This window comes from Cetorhinus maximus, chromosome 1 (genome assembly GCF_964194155.1).
Source record: "Cetorhinus maximus chromosome 1, sCetMax3.hap1.1, whole genome shotgun sequence".
In the NCBI taxonomy this organism is placed as follows: domain Eukaryota; kingdom Metazoa; phylum Chordata; class Chondrichthyes; order Lamniformes; family Cetorhinidae; genus Cetorhinus; species Cetorhinus maximus.
This window is the reverse complement of record NC_135879.1, coordinates 40974171-40994847: the sequence shown is the minus strand read 5'-3', so window position 1 is coordinate 40994847 and position 20677 is coordinate 40974171. Positions and strand designations below refer to the sequence as shown.

The 20677-nt window shown below is 42.9% G+C and overlaps 1 long non-coding RNA gene across 1 annotated transcript; it reads right to left on the bottom strand.

Annotated features, from left to right (window-relative positions):
* Positions 1-2873: 2873 nt before the first annotated feature.
* Positions 2874-17153, bottom strand: LOC144679658 (uncharacterized). The gene is made up of 3 exons (XR_013576395.1): positions 17108-17153; positions 13361-13419; positions 2874-2973 (listed from the first exon to the last, which is right to left on the bottom strand). It is a non-coding gene; the product is annotated as an uncharacterized LOC144679658 (long non-coding RNA).
* Positions 17154-20677: the final 3524 nt, after the last annotated feature.

The window sequence follows — 20677 nt, the reverse complement described above, 5'->3', positions numbered from 1 at the left end:
TTTTGCAATCTCTCCTTTGCCTCCGCCTATCACTGGCCTTCTATCCAGCTTCAGCTGTCCCATCCCCTTAAACAGTATATATTTCACCACATTTCTACTTCTCTTTCTGATGAAGAGTCATACAGACTTGAAACGTTAACTCTGTCTTTCTCTCCACAGATGCTGTCAGACCTGCCAAGTTTTTCCAGCAATTTTTGTTTTTGTAATCATTATACAACACCTGTTCACCTTATTACCTTAAATTACTAGGTATTTAACATCCATCAACAGAACCTATTAGATACTAACACACTCCCCTCATAAACCTGGTGACCATAACATATTTTATGTTGCTCCACCAGTTAATGATAAAATCAATTTGATGCCAGTGTTTAGAACTTGGTCACACCCAAATATCTTTGTACTTTTCCTTCTGTCTAAAGATGGTGTTGGTGATTGACATATTCCAGCAGTTGCTCTGGAGAAGCATGCTATTGCTGTTGAATTTGGCCAGCCCTGATTCCCCGGGGCAGGGCCCCAAGCCTAATAGTCAGCTCCTACCCTTGCATTGAAGTCTGCCATAACTGTGAGCCTGCCCTCCTGTGCAGTAATTGCAGTAGCTCTATCCAGATCCTCATTGAATTTTTCCTTGATATTGTCAGGATTAGACATTGTTGAAGCGTATGCAGTGATGATTGTTGCGTACTTGTTGCTCACAACAGGTTGGCCTAGAGTCATGAGGTGATTGTTTATGCCCCTGGGGAGGGTATCCAAACCTTTTGCAATATCAGCCTGGTAGCAAAGGCCACACCTGCCTCTCACTCTCGCCCTTTGGCTTGCCTATCCTGAAAAATGTGTAGCTTGCTGATATTAACTGGTCCTCTTCTACTAGGCAGGTTTCACTTAAAGCTCCCTGTCAGTGCTGGGGTCAGGAACTGTGGGTGAATAGTAAAGGAGTGCAGTTCAGGATATAACCTGGTGTGTGAAGGAGTTGGTAAGGTGAAAGAAACACCTGCGTGTGAGATGATTACAGTGGCGATAGGTTACGCTTGGCCAGCACTACTATCTCAATCTTACACATCTGTTACCAATGGCTTGACAAGTCTAGCTAACTGGAAACGTGGTCGACTGCAGCAGTTTCTGTGTCTGTAACAATGAGCTTTACAGCTGTCCATACAGCTGCGATGTAATGTTTTCAGTACCATTGAGGGAAAACCATTTCCTCTGCTACATCCGTCAAGGCAGCTATTTTGTGCACTTGACAAAGGATGATTCGAACTAAGCGTACTCCCTCACTTATGGACACCAGCCTGCATGCTACCCTCACCTGGTTTGACCTGCAATCCAACACAGTTACCAGGGTGTGGCCGCTGCCGTTTACAAGCAGCTATGTGAAGCCACAGGTGAGAGCCAAGTGAGTGTCAAGCATCATTAACATCAAAATGAATAACCTCACACTTCCCAACATTGTACTCCATCTGCCACCTTGTTGCCCAATCTTCACATGTCTTTATCTCTTTTCAGCCTCTTTTTTGTATAAGTCATTAATATAGATTCTAAATAACTGAGGCACCAGATTTGATCCTTGCAGCACTGCACTAGTTACAGCCTGCCAACTTAAAAATTCCCCATTTACCCTTACTCTCTGCTTCTTGGCGTAAACCAGTCCTCCATCCATGCTAATATATTACCCCACAACTCCACGAGCCCTTATCTTGTGACTTTTATATGGTACCTTATTGAATGCCTTTTGGAAAGTGTACTACGTCTCCTGCTTCCTCTTTATCTACCCTACTAGTCACATCGTCAAAAAACTCTGATAAATTTGTCAAACACGATTTTCCTTTCATAAAACCATGTTGACACTATCTGTTCATGCTTTAATTTTATGAGTGCATTGTTACGACTTCCTTAATAATAGATTCCAGCATTTTCCTGATGGCAGGTGCCTGGCCTGTCCCTTCTTTCTCAAATAGCAGTGTTACATTTAACTTACAATCTGCTGGGACTGATCTCGATTCTAGGGAATTTTGGAAAATCATTAGCAGTGCATCCGCTATTTCTGCAGCTATCTCTTCTGGAATTTTAAATCTTTCGAATCTTGAGTTTTCAGCTCTTGGGAAGCTGTATCAGCTTTTCAGAAGCCTTTGCTAATTTTCTAAAATGGAAAGTACAAGTTCTGCATTAACCCTGTCTTAACTCACAATTCCACTTCTCGCCTCTGCCCCCAACATCATGAGGATACAGAACGGTCCTAGCAGATTGGAAGTTAAATGTAATGCTGCTATTTGAGAAAGAAGGGACAGCAAAACAGGCCAGGCACCTGCCATCAGGAAAATGCTGGAATCTATTATTAAGGAAGTCGTAACAATGCGCTTAGAAAATTAAAGCATGATACGACAGTGTGTTCTCAAGCAATAAACAAACCATTTCCTTTCACTGATTTACACCAGGCTGGTCGATAATAAATTTTTTGCTTTTTATAGTGGTTCAGAAAAAGATTCAGTTTAGAGGGTACCCTGAAGAGAATAATGAAGCTTCCAGAGAAATGTGGAAAAATAAGAGGGAGTTAGCATAGTTTAACAGAGGAAGATAACATCTGGCAAACTTATTGAACTTATTTGTGGAGATAATTGACCTAATAGCTATATTGCCTATGGGTTACTCTGGTTGTTAGGGGTGTTTTCTGAAGTTTTTATCAAGAGAAACCTTACCCTGAAGTTTCCATCTATGAAGAGGTTGTCATTTATGCAAACTCCTGCCCTCACAGTGGGCTTGTCAATGGAATGATTGCACTAGTTAAGCAACTCAAAGGCAATTTGAAGGGTTGAGCAGCCTTTTAAACAACTGCTTTATCATTGTTTGAGCAGAGAAATTGACTTAGCGTAAGAATTATCCACTTTAATAATGCAATTCACACCAGAATCTTGAGAATGAAGGGTTGCATGTATGGAGTGAAAGGACATCTTCCACAAAGTTGAATGGTACAGAAGCCTGGTGGGAGAGACCACATATCATAAAATGATTCTAGTTCAGAAGGAGGCCATTCAGCCCATTGTGTCCATGTTTCTGACCAGATAATTGTCCAATCCTCTTTTGAAAGCCACAATTTGAATCTGCCTCTACCACACCCTCAGGCAGTGCATTCCAGAACTTAACCACTCACTGCACAAAAAAGATTTTTCCTCGTGTTGCCATTTCTTTTGTAAATCACCTTCAATCAATGTCCCCTGGCTGTCAATGCTTCCGCCAATGGAAACATTTTCTCCCCATCCACTCTGCCTAGACCCCTCATGATTTTGAATACCTCTATGGAATCTCTTAATCTCATCTCAGGGAGAACAGCCCCTGTTTTTGCAATCTATCCTCCACCCCATGAATGTTTCCTGTACCCACTCGAATGCTTTCACACACTTAAATTAACCATAGAACCATAGAAAAGTTACAGCACAGAGAGAGGCCATTCAGCCCATCGTGTCTGCACTGGCCAAAAAAGAAAAAAGGAAAAAAAGACTAGCTGCCCATTTTAATCCCACCTTCCAGGACCCAGTCCGTAGCCTTGCAGGTTACAGCACTTCAGGTGCAGATCTAGGTGCCTTTTAAATGAGTTGAGGGTTTCTGCCTCCACCATCAAACCAGGCAGTGAATTCCAAACAGCCACCACCCTCTGGAGGAAGAGGTTTTTCCTCATGTTCCCTCTAATCCTTCTACCAATCACCTTAAATATGTGCCCCCTGGTAATTGACTTCTCTGTTAGGGGGGAAACAGGGTATCCCTGTCTACTCTATCTAGGCCCCTCAACCTTGTACACCTCAATCAGGTCACCCCTCAGCCTCCTCAGTTCCAAGGAAAACAACTCCAGCCTATCCAACCTTTCCTCATAGCTGCAATTCTCAAGCCCTGACAACATTCTTGTAAATCAAATGTTTACCTGTAACACAAACCACTAGAAGTATTATTTTTGTAACTGTCTACACAACTTTGAGGGCATGGACCCAAGTCAGAAAGAAAAAGGCAGATCTGAATCAAACTGCCAAGGTAAGACTACAAAACAGTAGGAGGATATATAAAAACTGAAGAGATGTTCCAATTGCGATTATCACAAAGTGTTCCCTTACATAAACTAACCCAATTCCCACTGTCCCATTCAAAACACGTATACACTTCAATTCAGTGCAGTCTTGTCGGGAAACAAAAATAAACACAAATAGCAACTTAGAACTGAGCTGGTGTCGGACTGAAATTTCAAAAAGGGCTTGATACAGTAAAGTTTTGTATAGCAGTAACTTGAGGGGCCTCAGCTCAGATGAGCTGGAGTCCGAGCTTCAGACACTGCCATGCATCAGGGAGGGGGAAAGTTGCCTGAGCACTTCCTTCCAGGAGGGGGTCACACCCATTAGGCTAGGTATTTCCGATTTGGCCCATGGTCAAGGATAGGTGGGTATGACTGTAAGTGAGACAGGCATGGGAACCCAGAAGGTAGCAATGGAGGAGCCTCGGCCCCTGCAGTCGTCCAACAAGCTTGAGGTTCTTGCAGGTTGTGTGGATGAGAACAGGGACTGCAGGGTGGATGAGCAAACTGGCCACAGCACTGTGGTGCAGGGGGCCATTCAAGTGGGGGGGTAGTAAAAAAGAATGTCGCTATAGCAGAGGACAGTCGGGGGATATATATACAGTTCTCTGCAGCTGAGAGCGTGAGTCCTGAGAGCTGTATTGCCTGCCTGGTACAGGGTGAAAGGCATCTCCTCCAGTTTGGAGATGAACTTAGAGTGGGAGGGGAAGGATTCAGTTGTCGTGGCACACGTAGGTACCAACAACAAAGAAAGCACTAAGGAAAGGTTCAGCTGAGGGAGCATGACCAGCTAAGGACTAAATTAAAAAGCTGAACCACAAAAGTAATAATCTCTGGATTACTACCTGAGCCACGAGCAAATTAGCATAGGGGAAATAAGATTAGAGAGTTGAATGCATGGCTCAAAGATTGCTATGGGAGAAATGGATTTCAATGCATGGGCCACTGGAACCAATACTGGGGAAAAAGGAAGGTGTACCATTGTGACAGCCTACATCTGAACTGTGCTGGGACCAGTGTCCTCACAGGTCTTACTAGGGCTGTAGAAAGGGCTTTATGCTAAATTGTTGGGGGAGGGTTCAAATGAGAGAGATTTGGAAAGTTAGAGAGGAAAGAGAAGGCAATAGTGTAGGGTAGCAATAAGGGTAATGGTAACCAGAGTGTGACAAAAAGGGACAGAGTGTACAAACATAAGAATGCACCAGCAGATATAGGCAGAGTTGAAAAAAATGGCTTTAAACTAACAGAGGGGGCATAGGGTTCAGGTGAAGGGTAATTTAGAATCCAAAGATGAAAGTTGAGGCAATAGAAAAGTATACCAATTTGGATAAAGACGCTGAGTGGTTAAGGAAGGGACAGAGAGTTTAATGATAATAGTGCATCAGAGAGTAGGGAAAAATGCAAGGAAAAATAGTTTTTAAAAAATTGAGTCACTTTATTTGAATGCGTGGAGCATTGCAATAAGACAGATGAACGAATGGCACAAATAGAGATAAATGGCTTAGATCTAATCGTTATCACAGAGACATGGTTTCAAGGTGACCAAGATTGGGGAAAAAAAATTCCAGGGTGCACAACATTTCAAAAAGACAGGCAGAATATAAAAGGAGTAGTCCTGATAATAAAGGTTATCATAAGTGCATTAGTGACAAAGGATCTTGGTTTAGAAAATCAAGAAATAGAATCAGAATGGGTAGAAATTAGGAATAGTTGCATCTTCCTGTCCCATTTAGCTTTTCTTTTCCCACACCAATATACTTTTCTATTGCCTTAACTTTTATCTTTGGATTTCTAAATCTCCCTTCAGTATGGGTGGAGATTAGGAATAGCAATGGTCAGAAAACACTGATGGGTGCAGTTTATAGGCTTCCTGATAACAGTTATACCATTGGGCAGAACATTAAACAAGAAATTAATGGAGCCTGTAACAAAGGCAATGTAATAGTTAGGGGGAACTTTAATCTTCATCAGGCTGGTCCAATCAAATTGGCAAAGGTAGTCTGGAAGAACCTAGAATGGTTGTAGAATGCTTTTGTGACAGTTTCCTGGAGCAATATGTTGTGGAACCAACTAGGGATAATGCTATTTTAGATCTAGTATTGTGCAATGGGGCACAATGTAATGTCATAGTAAAAGATCCTCTGGGAAATAGTGATCATAATAAAATTGAATTCCACATTAAGTTTGGAAACAACATACACCAATCACAAACAATAATCCTAAACTTAAACAAAGTCAATTGCAGGGGTATGAGAGAAGAGTTGGTTTAAGGTTGATTGGGTAGACTAAAAGGTATGGCAGTAAATAAACAGTGAAAAGCATCAACTCAGTGGGAAAGATCCATCTGTGGCTTACTAAGGAGGTGAAGGATAGTATTAGATTAAAAAAGGAGTCTTATAATGTTGCAAAGAATAGTAGTAAGTCTGAGGATTGGGAGTCTTTTAGAAACAGCAAAGGGCCACCAATAAGTTGATAAAAATGGAGAAAAAGAATACGAGAGTAAACTAGACAGTAAAATAAAAACAGATTATAAGAGTTTTTACAAGTATATAAAAAGGAAGAGAGTAGCTAAAATAAATGTTGCTCCTTTAGAAGCAGGACAGGAGTAATTATCATGGGGAACAAGAACATAGCAGATATTGAACAAATATTTTGTGTCTTTTTTCACAATAGAAGACACAAGTTACATACCAGAAATAGAGCTAATAAAAGTGGGGAAGTTAAGGTAATTAATATCAGCAGAGAAAAAGTACTTCAGAAACTCAAGGGACTAAAATCTGACAAATCCCCAGGGTGTGATGGCTTATATCCTTGAGTTCTGAAAGAGATAGCTGCAGAGATAGTGGATGCGCTGTCCACGATTTTCCAAAGTTCTCTAGATCCTGGAATGATCCCAGCAGATTAAAAGTTAGGAAATGTAACACTGCTATTCAAGAAAGGGGGGAAAGAGAAAACAGGGAGCCATAGGCAAATTAGCCTGTTATCAGTCATCAGGAAACTACTGGAACCTATTATTAAGGAAGACTTAACAATGCACTTAGAAAGCACACGACGATTAGAACAAGTCCACATGGTTTTACGAAAAGAAATCTGTTTGACAAATTTATTAGTTTTTTGAGGATGTAGCTGGTAGGATAGATAATGGGGAGCCAGTAAATGTAGTATGTGGAGACAGAAAGAAGAGAGAATAAGATAAATGGGACATTTTCAATTTGGCAGGCTGTGAGTAGTGAATGCCCCAAGCATCAGCGCTGGAGCCTCAACTATTTACTATCTATATTAATAACTTAAACGAAAAGACAGAGAGTAATGTATCTAAGTTTACTGACAATACAAAGCTAGCTGTGAGGAGGACACAAAGAGGCTGTAAAGCGATATAGACAGGTCAAATAAATGGCAACAATATGGCAGATGGAGTGTAATGTGGGGAAGTGTGAGGTTATTCACTTTGGTCGTAAGAAAGAAAAAAACAGAATGTTTTTTTAAAAACATCAAACTTGTAAATGTTGATGTTCAGCAGGGCTTTGGTGTACTTGTACAAAGAGCATAAAAAGCTGCCATGCAGGTACAGCAAGCAATTGGGGAACAAGTGGCAATTGGCCGTTATTGCAAGGGGATTGGAGTACAAAAATAAAGAAATCGTGCTACAATTATACAGGACTTTGATGAGACCACATCTGTGTGCAATTTTGGTCTCAATATTTAAGGAAGGATATACTTGCATTGAAGGCAGTACAGGGAACGTTCACTAATTTGGCCTCTGGAATGAGAGGGTTGACCCACAATGAGAGGCTGAGCAAATTGGGTCAATATTCTCTGGATGAGAGTAATCTCATTGAAAAATACCAGATTATGAAGGAGCTTGCAATGGTAGATTCTGACACATCCCCTGGCTGGGGAATCTAGAACACAGGGGCACAGCCTCAGGATAAGGAACCAATCCTTTATTTTTATTATTTCATGGGATGTGGACGTTACTGGAAAGGCCAGCATTTGTTGCCCATCCTCATCGTCCTTGCTAGGCCATTTCAGAGATTAGTTAAGAGTCAACCACATTGTGGTAGGTCTGGAGTCACACCTAGGCCAGACTGGGCAAGGTGCTCCAGATTTCCCTTCCTGATGGACATCAGCGATGTGAGAATGGATTTAATTTTTTAATATTTTGGGGAATATTGTGTTATTCTGTAAAGAAGGCTATGTGTGTGTTTGTGTATGTGGATTTAATTTCTGCTGACAGCTGTTTTTTTTAAATTCTTCCCACAATCTTTGGATTACTGATGTATACTGGGCATTATTAGATTTTAAGTTTCTAAATTTACAGATATGATTGGACATATTTACCTCTTGGGCTCTTGGCCAGAGCCACAATGGATTGTTTGCGTTTTTTTTAAACAGGCGATGATGGTTTTCAACTCCAAGTGAACCCAGCAGTTTTGAGAATTAAAGCACAGCAAAAAAAACTTTACCTTTCAGAAACTGGACCTTAACCATTCAGGCCTTTTGTTACCATTTGTTATCTTTCAAGGCAAAGTGTTTGACTATGGGAGACATGGAAATCACCTCTAAACTGATGGCAAACGCTTTTGTCTCTGATGCAAACCCACCATTTAAAACCCCCAAGCCTGAGTATAATCGTTTCTGAAATTGGAATTGATAAATAACTGGACATGCGTTACTATTTCAAGCATTCAATGGGAAATTTACCCGACATTTAAGGGAATAAAGAAATTCTAATTTTTCCCAAAAAAAAAGCTAATGGACAAACAGTCTGGATCGTTTCTCGGTATCAAAAATATTTTTTCAAAGTTGGTCTTTGGAAGAAATAAATTGAACACTAACAAAACCTGTCAGCCCAACAACGCTGCTATTTGAATTTGGGATAATTCTAATATAAAATAAGTCAGGTCCAATCTAGTGCTTGTCCAACCTTTTTGCTTGTGAGGGTCCCATTTTAAAATTTTTGGGAAGAAAAGGAAACAGCCTCAGAGGATTGGAAATCTGCCCTTGTTTTTGCCTGCCACAAAGAGACAGTGTCATTCCATGGTCCATCCCAGGCCAGGCATGATGCCTGTCTGTCAGGCCGTGAAGAGACCTCCCTCCCCCCACATGCTGTCTCAGGGCCCTGCCACATCTGCCTCGCAGGCCGGCCCTTGGACAAGCCTGATCCAGCGGGTTACTTTTGAGAAAATAAATTGTTGTCTAAGTGAAAGAACAAACAGGCAAAATGCCTGAAATCAAGTGGGAGTAATTAATTTCTGTTTTAAAGATATTACAAAAACATATTATTGGACTATAAAGTTTCTCCAGAGCTCCTGAAAGAGATACAATGGTGCGGATTGCCACAGTCTCAGAATGATACTCATGGGTTAATATAGTATAATCTGTCTAATGCTTTCAAGCACCAAATGACCATGACTAACTTGAGAAAGAATGTAACAAACAAGATAAGTCCTTTGTTTACACCATACTATGAAGGCTGGGAGCTTCCGGTCGAATTCGGACTTCACCTATGGACTGGGTTCGCGACCGGTGCCAAGGAACATGAGGATATCTCTCGATCAGCTGTTGCCACGAGGTCTCCGATGGGCAGAAGGACATGAGGTTATTGCTTGTAGTTGTGTAAATTTAATAAAGTAACATTTATAATCAGTTGTCTCCCTTGATTCCACTAATATCAGTCAGATCCAAACAAAGCGTTATACTGTATAACGTAACATTTGGCGTAGTCGGCAGGATCTGAGTGATATGTGGAAGAAAAAGTCAGATTCTAATGTCCCTGAAGGTGATAGAATATGTCAGGTGCCAGGATGGACTGCCTCAGATCATTTTGGGGGAGTAGCGAATGTGTTAGCTAAAGTGGGACCACCCAAAAGTTGGGACAAGGAGATAGAGAATAGTGCAAATCAATGACCTTACGCTATTAAGGGCTGTTTGGAGGAAGCGGGCTTCCCCAAGTGGAAAGGCTCCAGTCAAATGGGGTGGATTCTGCTTACTGCAGTGCGATATCTTACATGGGAAAATGAAAGACAGGTGAAAGAGTTACAGGAGAGTAAGGAAAAGATAACCCAATTGCAGGAGCAGAATGTTGCTCTCACTGAAGTAGCGCAGGCTCTTCAGGAGTGAGCTGCCAAGGCTGAGGATCAGCAAACTCGAGTGGCTGTACGACTGGCCACTGTACAACAAAGAAGAATATCTGCATCCCAACAGCACTGTGATTTGAAGTTGGGATAACCTTGAGGTGTAAAGTGCAGTGTAATTTAGAAGGTTACTTTTGATTAACTAGGATGCTATCTAAAATGAAGAATGTGTCGATAAACATATGGGACCTTTAATATGGATACAGGTCAATACACATGAGAAAGAAGTAGTTTTAATTTTGATAGTGTAAATTACGGTTCTTACAAAGTTTAAAAATTGCAGTTTGGTTCCTGATAAAGTTCTCAAAAGGGAATTTTCATTTTATAGGGTTTTTGGCAACAATTGGCACTAATTCAAATGCTGCAAGCTTTTGTATTTGTAAGCCTGTTCCCAAAATATGAAGCTAAGCTCAAGACCTTGACAACGTTTGGCAGAAATCCAATTTTGGCCGAGTTAATGGGCAGAATTTTGCCCTCGGATGGTGTGCGGGCCCCACTGGCTCGGCGGCGGGTGAACATCTGACCCCCGCCACCGAAATGGGGCCTGCCGCCATTTTGAGTGGGCGGGCCAATTAAGGCCCTCCCAGCGGCCTGCCCGACGGGAAGCTCTATGCACTTCCTGGGCGGGGGGTGGAGGGAATCCCCATCTGTCAAAGTGTGCTCTTTCACGCATGCGCACGAAAGAGCGCACTGCTCCCTGAGGCAAAGTCCTGCCTCAGGGAGATTCGTGAAAGGTAAGTAAAGTCTAAAAATAGAAAAATATTAAAATTATTAACATGTCCCCTTCGTGTGACAATGTCACATGAGATGGGACATGTTAATAATAAACAGTTAAAATTTATTACATTTTTAAAAAACGGACATGAAACTTCATCCCACCAGTGGATGAAGTTTCATGAATAATCTGGAGCCCGCTGGGGCTCCTGGCCTGCCCACCAGCCTTAAGGTTGGACGGGCAGATCTTTAATTATCTTAACTAGCCTGTCAATGGCCTTAATTGGCCACTGACAGGTCAGCGGGTGGACAGCTGATTTCGCTGTCCGCCCGCCTTCCTAAAAATTTAAATGGCCTGGGATGACGTCAGGGATTCCTTCCAACATCATCCTGCGTCATTTTCCCCTCGGCAAGCGGGCCCTGCCCCCAAATTGCCGAGGGGAAAACCCTGGCCAATGAATCTGGGGTAATTCTAATAAAAATGGTGGGTTACTTTTGAGACAATAAAATGTTGTTTGAAGAAGAAGATAAGGAAACAAAACATGTCAATGCCTGATTTCTGTTTTAAAACTGCTATGAGAATATGTTATTGGACTGTAAGTGTCTCCAGACAACCTGAACAAGATAAGCTGGTAGCTATTGCATGTGTAAAATGGTATGGGGAAGGGAGACAGACAGAGAGAGAGAGAGTGAAGCAATTTATCCAGGAACTGTGCAGGCAGCTTCACAGGCTAAGGCAGGCACCCTGGACTGATGTGACAGAGGCGGGTAACTACGAGAGATGGCAGCCCAAATAGGGATTTATACCGCAAACTTTCAGAGACCAGGTCATGAGCCATTTACAGCTGGTATGCGAAATTGATTAATGTGACATGGTCCTCCACATTTAAAAGGCGCTTTGTTGGCTTTGTTAGGTCCAGCACAAGGACAACCAGTGGGAACTGTGGTAATGTTGTTAGGACAGTTAAGGGGTGTCGAAGAAGGGCGAGCCAGAGTCACAAATTGTGGAGACAGGAAACTGAGGGGAGATAAAAATGGGAATGGTGGTGTTAGGAAGAAGATTACCAGGCGAGCGATGTTTACAGCTCTCTTGAAGTCAGGGGTACCTAAAGAAGAAATAGATGGTATCCCGACTGGGACCATGTATGCATTATGGAAGAAACAGTGTGGAGGTAAAAGGAAGCCAAGTGCGCCTCTGGTGCGGGAAGCTGTGTCTGACCTAGAGAAACCAGATAAGTCACACGATAAAGGCAATCAGGGAGAGCCACCAAAGCAAGGTATGGATGAATGGTATGCTGTGATTGATTTGGCCAATGCATTCTTCTCCATTTGCTTGGATGAAGAATCCCAGAATCAGTTTGCTTTCACATGGGATGGTAGGCAATATACTTTTTAGAGACTGCCCCAGGGTTATCTACATCGTCCAACTCTGTGTCATGGGTTGATAGCTTGTGATTTGGAAAGTTGTAAACTCTCCCCGGGAATTAGCATCACCCACTATATTGATGATATCCGAGGACCAACTGAAGAGATAGTCGGGGAAGCTTTGGCTACATTGGTGCAACATATGAGAAAAAGAGGATAAAGGAGGAGGAGGAGAAAGCACTTCAGAAAAAGCAGGGAGTCAAAGCTGAAATAGTAAAGCCTGTTCCACAAGAGAAAACCAGTCATAAAGAAGGACTGCAGATGAAGTTAGATTCAAGCACCATGCAGTGGCACCAACAATTGCAGGATATTTGTGATCAATGTGCAGCATCTATTAATGATCTTAACAACGGCAAGGATTCCAAAGGTGGAGTGCCACATCAGGAGGACATTCTGAATGCAGAGTGAGCCTTGCTGCAAATGTGAAAACTGATGGCTGAGATGCATGAGAAAATTGCTGCTGCAGCTGCCAAGATAAAGAGGATAAAGGAGGGACCGGCAGTAAATATTTACAGAAACTCGTGAGCAGTAACCAATGGAATTTCAGTCTGGATGCCAAAGTGGAAGGATAATCAGTGAGCGATACATGGAAAATCCCTTTGGGGAAAAGATTGTGGGCTCAGATATGGGAAGAAGCTGATAAGAGACAGTTGTATGTAAATCATGTGGACGCCCACATGAAAACTACCACATCCACCATGAACAATGCAAATGTTGATGAGATGACAAGAGTTTGAGTAACTGAAGTTGAAGAAGTGGAAGTTAAGCAGTTTGCACAATGAGCTCATCAGAAATCCAGACATCTAGGGGTGGCAGGAAACCGACAATAGGCACCTGACCAAGGAATCCCAGTTACACATGATACCGCACGAATGGTAGTTGCTGAATCCCCAACATGCCAGAATGTGAAACAATTCACATTACAGAAGAAACCCTTAGGACAGATAAAAAGGGGGGTGGGACAAGAGCTAATCTGGTAAATTGATTATATAGGGCCCTTACCCCTTTAGCAACGATATCAGTATGTACTTACAATGGTAGATACGTACTCAGGTTATATGGTCACCCATCCCACTGTGAAAGCAAACCAAGCTGCAACAATAAAAGGGTTAGATTATCTTGTGCAGATATACAGTGTCCCCAATGAGATACAATCAGATAATGGCTCACACTTTGCTGGACAAGAAGTCGGGCAATGGGCAATGGACAATGGGATTTTGTGGGTGAATCATATACCACATTATCCACAGGCCTCAGGATTATTTGAATGAATGAATGGGCTATTGAAGCAACATATCAAATTGCTAACCCCCGACCACACTCTAAAGGGATGGTTGAAAGTATTAGCTTAAGCAGAATACAATCTTAATGATCAGCCTAGGCCTGGGGGTACTCCTATTGAATGGATGATGGGACGGAACCGAGTCCCTCGCCAACAACTAAAGTCCACTGAACAAAATGTATGTAAAGGTGGAAAAGTATGGGTGCATTACCCTAATAAGAAACTGGTACAAGGAGAAGTGTTGGTACAAGGAGAAGCGTTGGCACATGGGAAAGGTAATTCCTATTGGGTGTTACTTGAGAGTGAAGATATACCAATCTTTTTAAATACTGATAAACGGAGGAAAAGAGAGTGAAACGGTAAATAAGAGCAGTTATTACATTATGTCATTACAGGTGAAGGCAACGTGGTTACTTCTGTTATACCTCTGATGGATGGACATGGGACCTTATTTTTGTTCTAACACATTGCAATTTGATGGAATTGTATGAGATAGCCCAACGGCATGAATTGAAACTTACTCTATAAAGCGGACATTATAATGCATGGATGAAGCTGTTAAATTTGACTAATACTAATTTGACTATAAACCCAGATCTGAAATGAACGGAATGTAATGATACTGCATGCAGTGTAACATTTACAATTCTAAATGGAACTCGTAAAGATATATGGTGTAAATTTATTACATTACCACATTTATTTGGAGCTAGGTTTTGGCTCTCTTTATTATATGGAACATGGTTGGATGAATATAATAAGACCCATGTTGGGGAGGATTGTGAGTGTTGGCCTGAAGGATTGGTATGTCCTTATCACACCCCCATGTTTGAGCCATATACCATGTGAGTTTCGGGAGGAACATGTAAATGGAGGAAGTTACCTGTAAATAATACACGAATCAGGGATTAGTTCATATTACGGACGAATTACTTACCTTGACCATCCATCATTGGTGGGACATTTTCAGCGGATGGTCTCCCAAAGCCTCTATGATCCTTATCTTAATTATGCATCCAATTGTGATTTTACTAATCATACTCTGTATTGCATTTTTGGTTTTATTGATAATGCTATGTAAATTATATACATTATATCATAAGGTAATGGCTATTGAGCAATTAATTTGTGCGTATACTCGTTTGCTTGATAACCCCTGAGTATTAAGGGGTGGAATGTGGGAATCTGCAGATTGCCACGGTCTCAGAATGATACTCATGGGTTAATATAGTATAATCTGTCTAATGCTTGCAAGCACCATATAACCATGACTAACTCAAGAAAGAATGTAGCAAACAAGAGAAGTCCTTTATTTACACCATACTATAAAGGCTGGGAGCTTCCGGTCGAATTCGGACTTCACCTATGGACTGGGTTCGCGACCGGTGCCAAGAAACATGAGGATATCTCTCGATCAGCCGTCGCCACAAGGTCCCTGATGGGCAGAAGGACATGAGGTTATTGCTTGTAGTTGTGTAAATGTAATAAAGCAACATTTATAATCAGTTGTCTCCACTAATATCGGTCAGATCTGAACAAAGCGTTACGCTGTATAACGCAACAAATAGTAATTAAGGAGGTGCCCCACTTAGAATAAGAGACAGAGTTAGAGTTACTTTGGTTCTGTCTTCACAAAGGAGGACACAAATAACATCCCAGAAATGTTGGGGAACACAGGGTTTAGTGAGAGGGAGGAGCTGAACAAAATCAGTATTAATGAGGAAGTGGTGTTGAGGAAATTGATGGGATTGAAGGCCGATAAATCCCCAGGGCCTGATAATCTACATCCTAGGGTACTTAAGGAAGTGACCCTAGAAATAGTGGATGCATTGGTGGTCATCTTCCGAGATTCTATAGACTCTGGAACAGTTCCTACAGATTGGAGGGTAGGTAATGTAAGCCCACTATTTAAAAAGGGAGGTAGAGAGAAAACAGGGAATTATAGACCAGTCAGCCTGACGTCGGTAGTGGGGGAAATTCCAGAGTCCATTATAAAAAATTTCATAGCTGAGTACTTGGAAAACAGTGGCAGAATCAGAGAGAGTCAGCATGGATTTACAAAAGGGAAATCAAGCTTGACAAATTTACTGGAATTTTTCAAGGATGTAACTAGTAGAGTTAATGAGGGGAAGCCAGTGGATGTGGTTCATTTGAACTTTCAGAAGGCTTTCAATAAAGTCCCACATAAGAGATTAGCGTGTAAAATTAAAGCGCATGGGATTGGGGGTAGTGTATTGAGATGGATAGAAAATTGGTTGGCAGACAGGAAACAAAGAGTAGGAATAAACAGGTCTTTTTCCAAAAGGCAGGCAGTGACTAGCGGGGTACCGCAGGAATCGGTGCTGGGACCCCAGTTATTCACAATATATAATAATGATTTAGATGAGGGAACTAAATGTAATATCTCCAAATTTGCAGATGACACAAAGCTGGGTGGGAGGGCGAGCTGTGAGGAGGATGCAGAGATGCTTCAGTGTGATTTGGACAAGCTGAGTGAGTGGGCAAATGCATGGCAGATGCAGTATAATGTGGATAAATGTGAGGTTATCCACTTCGGTAGCAAAAACAGGAAGGTAGATTATTATCTGAATGGCTATAAATTGAGAGAGGGGAGTGTGCAACGAGACCTGGGTGTCCTCGTACACCAGTTGCTGAAGGTAAGCATGCAGGTGCAGCAGGTGGTAAAGAAGGCAAATGGTATGTTGGCCTTCATAGCCAGAGGATTCGAGTACTGGAGCAGGGATGTCTTGCTGCAATTATACAGGGCCTTGGTGAGACCACTCCTGGAATATTGTGTGCAGTTTTGGTCTCCTTATCTGAGGAAGGATGTTCTTGCTATAGAGGGAGTGCAGCGAAGGTTTACCAGACTGACTCTTGGGATGGCAGAACTGACATATGAGGAGAGATTAAGTCGGTTAGGATTATATTCGCTGGAGTTCAGAAGAATGAGGGTGGATCTCATAGAAACCTATAAAATTCTAAAAGGACTAGACAGGGTAGATGCAGGAAGGATGTTCCCAATGGTGGGAGAGTCCAGAACCAGGGGTCACAGTCTGAAGGTAGGGGGTGGACCATTTAGGACAGAGATGAGGAGAAATTTCTTTACCCCGAGAGAAGTGAGCCTGTGGAATTCACTACCACAAAAAGTAGTTGAGGACAAAACATTGTATGTTTTCAAGAAGGATTAGATATAGCTCTTGGGGCGAAAGGGATCAAAGGATATGGGGAGAAAGCGGGAGCAGGTTATTGAGTTGAATGATCAGCCATGATCTTAATGAATGGCGGAGCAGGCTTGAAGGGCCGAATGGCCTACCCTTGCTCCTATTTTCTATGTATGTTTCTACCTCGGGGATTCACGGCCTAGTTCCAGGGAGCAGAGTCGGAGGGCGGAGTTCCAGAGAGGTGAGTATAAAAACCTTACCTCGGGGATTCACGGCCTAGTTCCATGGAGCAGATTCGGAGGGCGGAGTTCCAGAGAGGTAAGTATAAACACCTTACCTCAGGGATTCACGGCCTAGTTTCAGGGAGCAGAGTTGGAGGGCGGAGTTCCAGAGAGGTGAGTATAAACACCTTACCTCGTGGATTTGTGGCCTAGTTCCAGGGAACAGAGTCGGAGGGCAGAGTTCCAGAGAGGTGAGTATAAAAACCTTACCTCGGGGATTTGTGGCCTAGTTCCAGGGAACAGAGTTGGAGGGCGGAGTTCCAGAGAGGTGAGTATAAAAACCTTACCTCGGGTCTTCTAAAAAAAAAATTAAAAGTGGCGTCATGGTAAATTTGTTATCTGACTGGCTGGTAGAGATTCTACACTGAATTTGAAACTAAAACATTGTTAAACTAATTAAACCAAATAAATTAATCACTTAATTAATAAGTAGAGGGTATCTAGACCAGAATCAGGGGATTACTGTTCTTAGAATTTAGCATTTATAGTAGAAATCTAGCCCTAGGGAACGTACAGTTAATAAGGAGTCAATAGGCAGTTATTAGATTTAAATTAATCTATTAAATAGTTCTAGAAATGGCAGTTGCTGGGGTGAAGTGCTCCACCTGTGGGATGTGGGAAATCTGTGATGCTTCAAGTGTCCCAGACAACTACATCTACAGGAAGTGTACCCAATTGCAGCTCCTCACAGACCGCATGGATCGGTGGAAGCAGCAGTTGGATGCACTTAGGAGCATTCAGGTGGCGGAAAGCATCATTGACAGGAGTTTTACAGACGTGGTCACACCCAAGGTATAGACAGATAGATGGGTGACCGCTAGAAGGGGCAGGCAGTCAGTGCAGAAATCCCGTTGCTGTCCCCCTCTCTAACAGGTATACCATTTTGGATACTGTTGGGGGGGATGGCCTATCAGGGGAAAACAACAGCAGTAGCCAGAGCAGTGGCACCACGGCTGTCTCTGTAGTTCAGCAGGGGGGGTCAAAGCACAGAAGAGCAATTGTCATAGGGGACTGTATAGTCAGGGGCTCAGATAGGCGCTTCTGTGGTCGTGAAAGAGACACCAGGATGGTATGTTGCCTCCCTGGTGCCAGGGTCCAGGATATCTCTGATCGGGTACAGGACATTCTGTAGGGGGAGGGAGAACAGCCAGAGGTCGTGGTACACATTGGTACTAACGACATGGGCAGGAAGAGTGACGAGGTCCTGCAGCGGGAGTTCAGGGAGTTAGGCAGAAAGTTAAAAAACAGGACCTCTATGGTTGTAATCTCAGGATTACTCCCTGTGCCACGTGCCAGTGAGGCTAGAAATAGGAAGATAGTGCAGCTAAACACGTGGCTGAACAGATGGTGTAGGAGGGAGGGTTTCCGATATCTGGATCATTGGGATCTCTTCCGGGGCAGGTGGGACCTGTACGAGAAGGACGGGTTGCATCTAAATTGGAGGGGCACCAATATCCTGGCTGCGAGGTTTGCTAGTGTCACTCGGGAGGGTTTAAACTAGTATGGCAGGGGGGTGGGAACCAGAGCAATAGGTCAGCAGGTGAAATAAAGGACTGGGAACCAGTGAATATGGCCAGTAGGACTAAGAGGAAGGGCAGGCAGGGAGAAATTACTGAACACAGTGGGACTGGGGGTCTGAAATGCATTTGTTTCAATGCGAGAAGTATAACAGGCAAGGCAGATGAGTTTAGAGCTTGGATTAGTACTTGGGACTATGATGTTATTGCTATTACAGAGACTTGGTTGAAGGATGGACAGGACTGGCAGATAAACGTTCCAGGATTTAGATGTTTCAGGCAGGATAGAGAGGGATGTAGAAGAGGTGGGGGAGTTGCACTGCTGGTTAAGGGGAATATCACAGCTGTATGACAGGAGGACACCTCGTTGGGCTCATGCAGCAAGGCAATATGGGTAGAGCTCCGGAATAGGAAGGGTGCAGTCACAATGTTGGAGGTTTACTATAGGCCTCCCAATTGCCGGCGGGAGATTGAGGAACAGTTATGTAGGCAGATTTTGGAAAGATGTAAAAGCAATAGGGTTGTTGTGGTGGGTCATTTTAACTTTCCCTATATTGACTGGGAATCACTTAGTGCTAGGGGTTTGGATGGTGCAGAATTTGTAAGGTGCATCCAGGAGGGCTTCCTGAGACAATATGTAGATAGTCCAACTAGGGAAAGGGCAATACTGGACCTGGTATTAGGGAATGAACCCGGCCAGGTGGTCAAAGTTTCAGTAGGAGAGCATTTCGGGAAAAGTGACCATAATTCAGTAAGTTTCAAGGTACTGGTGGATAAGGATAACAGGAGTCCTCGGGGTAAGGTGCTTAATTGGGGGAAGGCTAATTACAACAATATTAGGCAGGAACTGAGGAATCTAGACTGGAGGCGGATGTTTGAGGGCAAATCAACAACTGACATGTGGGGGGCTTTCAAACGTCAGTTGATAAGAATTCAGGACCGGCATGTTCTTGCTAGGATGAAGGATAAGCATGGCAAGTTTCAGGAACCTTGGATAACGAAGGATGTTGTGAGATTAGTCAAAAAGAAAAGGGAAGCATTCGTAAGGGCTAGAAGGCTGGGAACAGATGAAGCCCGTGGAGAATACAAAAAAAGTAGGAAGAAACTTAAGCAAGGAGTCAGGAGGTCTAAAAGGGGTCATGAAAAGTCACTGGCAACCAGGATTAAGGAAAATCCCAAGGCCTTTTATACATATGTAAAAAGCAAGAGGGTAGCCAGGGAAAGGGTAGGCCCACTCAGGGACAGAGGTGGGAATCTGTGTGTGGAGCCAGAAGAAATGGGAGAGAAACTAGATGAATACTTCTCATCAGTATTCACCAAAGAGAAGGACTTAGTGGTCGATTTGTCTAGGGAAGAGTGTGTAGATAGCCTGGATCATGTTGAGATCAAAAAAGAGGTGTTAGGCGTCTTGAAGAATATTAAGGTGGATAAGTCCCCAGGGCTAGATGGGATCTACCCCAGAGTACTGAGGGAGGCAAGGGAGGAGATTGCTGGGGCCTTGACAGAAATCTTTGTATCCTCACTGGCTGTGGGTAAGGTCCCAGAGGACTGGAGAATGGCCAATGTTGTTCCATTGTTTAAGAAGGGTAGCACGGATAATCCAGGAAATTACAGGCCGGTGAGCCTTACGTGGTCAGTGGTAGGGAAATTATTGGAGAAGATTCTTCGTGACAGGCTTTACTACCATTTGGAAGCAAATGGGCGTATTAGTGAGAGGCAGCATGATTTTGTGAAGGGGAGGTCGTGTTTCACTAACTTGATCGAGTTTTTCGAGGAAGTGACAAAGATGATCGACAATGGAAGGGCAGTGGATGTTATATACATGGATTTCAGTAAGGCCTTTGACAAGGTCCCTCATAGAAGATTGGCACAGAAGGTAAAGTCGCACGGGATCAGAGATGAGCTGGCAGGATGGATACAGAATTGGCTTGGTCATAGAAGACAGAGGGTAGCAGTGGAAGGGTGCTTTTCTGAATGGAGAACTGTGACTAGTGGAGTTCCGCAGGGATCACTGCTGGGACCTTTGCTGCTTGTGGTATACATAAATGATTTGGAGGAAAATGTAACTGGGCTAATTAGTAAGTTTGCAGACGACACTAAGGTTGGAGG